Source organism: Ictidomys tridecemlineatus, chromosome X, assembly GCF_052094955.1.
Source record: "Ictidomys tridecemlineatus isolate mIctTri1 chromosome X, mIctTri1.hap1, whole genome shotgun sequence".
Classification (NCBI taxonomy): Eukaryota; Metazoa; Chordata; class Mammalia; order Rodentia; family Sciuridae; genus Ictidomys; species Ictidomys tridecemlineatus.
Window position 1 is genome coordinate 59,692,497 of NC_135493.1, and position 6,364 is coordinate 59,698,860.

At 44.5% G+C, this 6,364-nt stretch overlaps 1 pseudogene; it reads right to left on the bottom strand.

Annotated features, from left to right (window-relative positions):
- Window positions 1–536: 536 nt before the first annotated feature.
- On the bottom strand, window positions 537–3,710 carry LOC101960107 (bone morphogenetic protein 15-like; annotated as a pseudogene).
- Between the last annotated feature and the right edge of the window lie 2,654 nt (window positions 3,711–6,364).

The following is a 6,364-nucleotide window of genomic DNA, read 5'->3' on the forward strand; positions in this document are numbered from 1 at the left end:
ACAAAGTTCTCAAGTCCAAGAATTAGAAGGTGGAAGGAGCATAGAAGCAGGCAGTCTGAATAGGAGACATTCATTTACAAGAGACAGGAGGGGAGGAAGAGGGTACAAAAATCTCAGGCTACTAATACCACTCCAAATCTTCCAGAGCCTTAGAAGCTGAACACTAGTAAAAGTCCACCTTTCCCAGGCTTTGGTGGGACACTTTATAAACTTCTATCAGGTTGGGCCAGTGACTTGACAAGGTCACAATAAAAAAAGACAAAACAGAACATCTCCAAAGGACCATCTTATCCAGACAGTAAGGGCCTTGACTGGTGGTCTAATTGTGCTGACCAATAATAGTGGTCAGATTTGGTCTAGTGACCAAATTTGACTAGGTCAACTGAGTAGATTACAAATGGGGGAAGAGACTAAAGAAACAATACTTAGGGCAAGGGATAGGACCTATAGATTTAAGATCACGTACATCTTTCACATTGATATTTCCAGCCATTCTCCAATTACATGGACAACCCGAGCTAGCTGTTCGTGTGTCATTATCTACATGTACAAGACTGAGCAATCACACCGTCAAACTCCTTATACTGAATATTCCCAGTTTCCTCAATCAGAAGGATGCTCATAGGAGCATACTAATAAGGGACACAGGAGGGCTGGGGGACATTCTTGTCCACCAGCTCATTGACAAGGTTTTGAATGATGGCATGATTGGGGGAATTGAGACCATGGTGTAGTACCCGAGGACAGGATCCCTTACAGTAGTTTGGGGTATAGTGATGAGGAGCAATGATCCAATGATCCCAGCCCAGCTGCTGGAAGGTGACTTTAAAAGAATGAAGGGAACACTGATTATTTGCAGACTGATTATTTGCAGACCCATAATGTTTCTGGGAAGAGTCAGAAAACCTAGGTAGGATGCTGCCTGCTTGCTAGACCCTCCTCAAAAGAGAGGATCCCCTTTCTAACATTTCCTCTAGTCCTCTGGGAAGTTTAGCCTTCTGGCCACTTTTATGAGTGTCATTGAAATAGAGTAGCACAAACGCAGTGTCCAAAGGTGAAGTGCCATTCCATTGCATTCCAGGAACCAGGCTACCTTTTTGCTGCCAACACATAAAGTGGAGTCTTAGGACCCTGTGATGCTTGTGATTCCAGAGTGTCTGCAGAATGTGTTGTGTGATGTCCATCTCTGTCCAGGCTTTAGACATCAGAGAAGGCTTTGAGGAATTTCTTCCTGAAGGAAAGTGGTTGGTTGGGCTTTGTGGGGCCCGGAGCTCCACATGGCAGGATAAATCAAAGTGAGCTAGGTGGAGTTGTTGACGATAAACCACAGTGGCTCTGACTAGTTGGTACACTTCCCACTTTGGTCCAAGAGGAAAGTCCAGGGTTTGCATATGCCAGGAACCTGCACACATAAGACAGAATAGGGTTAGGGGATTAGAGTCTTGTCTGGATATTGAGCCTGAAAATCCTTTACAAAACTGTTCAAGAGAAACACAGCTGTAATCAGCCCTGAAATTAACTCAAGGTAATAATATCTATCATTTGTTGAACACTTGCAAATGTACGAGATGCTTTATATTTATAAACTCTTGAATCCTCAATGGTCTTATGAGATACTTATTATTCCCATTTTGCAGACAAGGAAATTGAGGCTCACAGAAGCTATGTCAAAGGACACACAACCCAAGTGCTGGATGTATCTCAGTGGTGAGAGCACTTTTGCCTAGCATATGTAAGGCCCTGGGGTCAATCCCAGCACCATAGAAACCAAAACCATGAAGGACACATAGCCAGTATATGGTAAAGTTAAAATTTGAACTCAAGCTGGTTGCCATTAAGAAAAGAAACTGTACCAGTGGCCAAGAAGTTGGTCAGGGGAGGGAGGAGGTAAGGGAATAGGAAATACGGTGAATGAAATTGACCAAATTATGTCATGTCCATGTAAAATGTGTCATAATGTATCTATTATGTATAACTATAGTGCACCAATACAAATTAAAAATAAAACACTAAAGAAAGTAATTTTGTCTCACTTTTAGATCACTTTACAGTTCTAGACTTGGGGGAAAACTCAAGCATGGAAGAGTTTAGAAGATCAATTATATTATTGACTAATAAGGTGACCAAAAGACATATTGGAACATACATGGATTAAGGGTCCTTATTTCAGAGAGAACATGTGGCCTTTCATTTCTTGGGATTGGCTCTGATTGCTAACCCACAGGGAGGTTGGGGAGAGGAACAATAGAAATCCATTGAATTCAACAAAGGGGAAGGAAGGGAAGGGGGGAAATAGAAAAGACAGAAGAAACTTGGCCATAACTTTCCTAGCCTTGTATTTGTACACATGACCAGGAAAAACTCCACACAAGAGTGGGATCCTAAATAGAATAAGTTATATTTCATGTATGTATATTCTGCCAAAACATAGTCTACTGTCATGTGTAACTAAAAATAATAAAAGAGTTTAAAATATTTTAAAAAGTGTCCTAAAAAGTGTCACATCACTATACAGATACAGGTTTGGGGCAACAATTCAGTATTGGGTGTTATTCTGTCATTGTTTTAAATCCAGGACCAAGACACCACAAAATAATTATGTCACTAGTGGGGACAGCTATTTTTGCCGTTTCTGTCTTTCAACAACTTCAAGAATTGCTTCTTGGGCTGGGGCGATAGCTCAGTGGCAGAGTGTTTGTCTAGCATGTGAGAGGCACTGGGTTTGATCCTCAGCATTGCATAAAAATAAATAAAATAAAGGCATTCTGTCCATCTACAAAGACAAGAAGTTTTGTTTTTTTTTTAATTGCTTAAGTATCTTTTGGCCATTTCTCCTTTAACTCCCCATCTCTCCCTTTTCCATTCCTTTCTAGAAATGACTCTCCATTTTCACCATTCTTTTTACCATCACTTCTCTAAATACCATCTCAACAAGGCCTTGATCACCAATATTTTGTTTGCTGGCAAATCTATTAAAAACTACATGCCCCTTAGCAATTGAGAGATTTAATCCAAACTGTTGTGCTGACACCCAGTGGCCAAAGGGTAGGAGGGCTGGGCCTGCAGAGTTCCCAACTTGTGCTCCCCCTCCTGGTAAAGGTCAAGAGCAAAGACTACAAAACCAGTTATCTCAGGAAAAGGTCTTCTCTCTCCTTTACAAACATCTTAGTAAGTATTTCCACATTAATCTATGTATTATTCATTCATCTAATCCTTCTCCACTGAATCCACAAGTCTGGGATTGTAATAGTGATGGGGATTAAACAGAACTCTTTAATATTTTGATGTTCCAGAGTACTTCTAAAAGTTTGTATTCTAACTCATGCTAAACACACCCTCAGGATTGGGGCACTCACTAACCATCATTCACACAGGCCCAAGCCAGACCTGTGTTTGCTTTCTTAAGTTATTCCACACTCCCATATTACAATAATCTTTCCTAGAGGCCCACCCATACACCTGCTCCACCCTGCCTGAAAAGGAACCCAACCCAAACCTCTAGCAGGCTGTCTAGTGAGGAACTGCCCTTTCCTTTCAGACTTTGACCTCAGCTGTTTCCTGAAGCAGGGTGGGGTTGCTGAGGATCAGAGCCAGGAAGGGTCTGCTCAGAACTTTCCAGGGAAAGGAAGGACTCATACATCCCTTGTGACTGAATCTGTCATCTGCTTCTGTATCCATTTCAGAGGCTCTAAGATACCAGTACGCTTCATAGTCGGCCCAGAATATGTGCCTAATTGTAAGTATCCTACTTTTCAGCCTCACAGCATCAGTACAAACTTGACTTGGTCTGCTTTGTGCTGCAGTTAGGAATGGAATCTGGGGTCCTCCTCAGGTCCTCTGAGACCCCACCTCTCACCAGCCTCATATCTTGCCATTCCCTGCAGTGCTCTCTAGACTCCAGCCACAAATAGGACATTCTTCCTTCCACCCACTAGGCCTTCGCACACATTGTTCCTTAAGACTAAGTCAGATGTTTCTCCACTCTTGTCATGTCTCCCTTCTTAAATGGCCTCAGCTCAAACGTTCCCTCTTCAAAGGTACCTTCACATAACCCCAGGAAAGAGACGACTTCATTGTTATTCTCAATTATAACCTAGTTCATCATTTGACAGCATTTGCCACAATTTGCCACTTAACTGTTTGCACATTTATCTCCCCACCAGAACACGTGCTCCAAGCCAGTAGCTTTGCCTGTCTTAATCACATTTATGTGCTCAGCCCTCAGTAGGTGGTGAATAAATATTTGTTGAGTATTAAATATTTCCACCCACACCAAGTTATTTTCTCTTTCCTAAATCAGGATGAACTTCTCTGCCAATGAAATCGGCTCCTTACTGCCACAGTCTGTCTGGGCACAAAATCAGGAGCCACTCAAGCAGGAACAAACTTTATTTTTGAAACTGCTGCCAATGCTCCGTATGCTCCCGCTCTGGGGAAGATTGCGGACCGACCCACGTGGGGTTCTCCAGGACCCCAACCGCAAGTCCCTCCTCCGGAATTCCCTCCTACCGCACTTCCCCAACCAATGGGAACTCTCCAGGAGTCCCATAGCAGGCCGAGGTGGACAGCAGGAGTCCAATATCCATACGAATGCAGATCTTAACAAAATCATATCATGCCATGCATCATATTACTTGGCTGTGGCTCTTAACACCTTACTCCTCCTTTCCCAAGTGCCAGCTTAAATATTTCCTTCTCAATGAGGCCTTCCAACATTATCTCTGCTTCCCTTTCTCTGATCCAAACATTTAGCCATTTTTTTTTTGTGTGTGTGTGTGTACGTGATGCTGGGGATTGAACCCAGGGCATTGTGCATGAGGCAAGCACTCTACCTACTGCATTATATCTCCAGGCCTGAGTCATTTCTTCTCTGGAGTCCTGAGATCCCAATTGACTTTTCTAAGCACTTATAACATTATCTACCTATTCTATTATACTAGTGCAAGGATGGCCTTAGGCCTTAGCCTAAGCAACTCCATTTTAAAACCCCAGTTTGAAACCTGCAGTCTAACCAGGCACACCTACGGAACCTTCCAGTATGCCCTTTGGGCCCAAACAAGTCACTTCTCCCCACACTGAGAAGCTCAGAGTGAAATCTCTGCATTGTTGTCCTCACCCAAAAAGGGGGAGAGGCAATAAAAATAAGGATGGGGACCACAAACCAGATGTTTTAACCTCAGGGCAAATGACATCACTGAGAAATTCAGGGGCAGCTGATAGGCATTGAAAGGGTGGTCAGAAGCCCCCAAATTTAGTATAAATGGTGGAGCAAATGAACAGTCATTCAGCCAGCCCACACTGATGCCCTCACAATAGAGAGCCTGATGAGAACCTGGACTGACATCCCAACTCTTTTCATGGATTGCCTGATCTTCTGCCTCTTCCTCACGCTCTCAAACTCTACAGCCACATCTTGACCCCGGTGAGAGCTGCAACTTCTCCCTAGGACTCTCTCCTAAACTGGCTGCCAGCTCCACCCCAGGAGAAGCCTGACTTGGATCCTGATCTGATCACCATGGTCTGAGTGTGCCTCCACTGGTCTTAAAGCCTAAGGCTTGAGACTTTTGATCTGACACTTGAGCTTAGTGTCAGGTCAGTGGCGGTGACTTAGGAACAAAGAACCAAGAAGCCTGAGCACCACAAAGAAACATCAATGAGGCACCAATGGAAACACCTGTCAATCAGCAGGATCTCCTGGCTAATGCCTGTCAATCAGCAGGGTCTCCTGACCAATCCTGGTCTCAGCCAGTTCCCCAGACCATCTCCAATGTGACAAGGGACTCTAAAAACACCTTTTCCTGTCCCAAGCCCTTCCCCTCCTGCCATAAGCTTTATAAAATTCCAGTCCCGTAGAGCCCCATGCAGTTTCTCCTCATACCCTTCTCCTGTCCACTCTGTCTCAATAAAGCCTCCTTCAGCAGCCTTTTAAGTCTGTCTCCTTTGGTCGCTGCCCATTGCCTGACCTCCCACCTGGTGCCTAAACTTGGGAGAGATTTTTGGGCTTCTCCCGCAGGGGATCCAAGTCCATCCCTTCCCCTTTCAAATGAACCTGGAAAATTCCTGAGCTGCTCTTTCCCTCTCTTCATCGGGGCCAACAGGAATGGGGTAAGTTCCCTTGTCTCTCCTGACTTTACAGCCCCTTTCCGACTGTGGGGTCTATCCTTAAGTCACATGCATGCCATAGACCCTGTGAATCCCGTTCAAGTCTCCGGGACCTATGGAGACACCCCAGTCCTCCTGAAAGCCCCCCTCCATCCATTTGGGCCCCCAAGTGGGTTGCTGGGATGCCTCACCCGCTGCCTGGCCTTTATCCATTCTTCATGTTCCAAATGTCCAGTCCTGGACTTCCACCATGCTGGGGCCC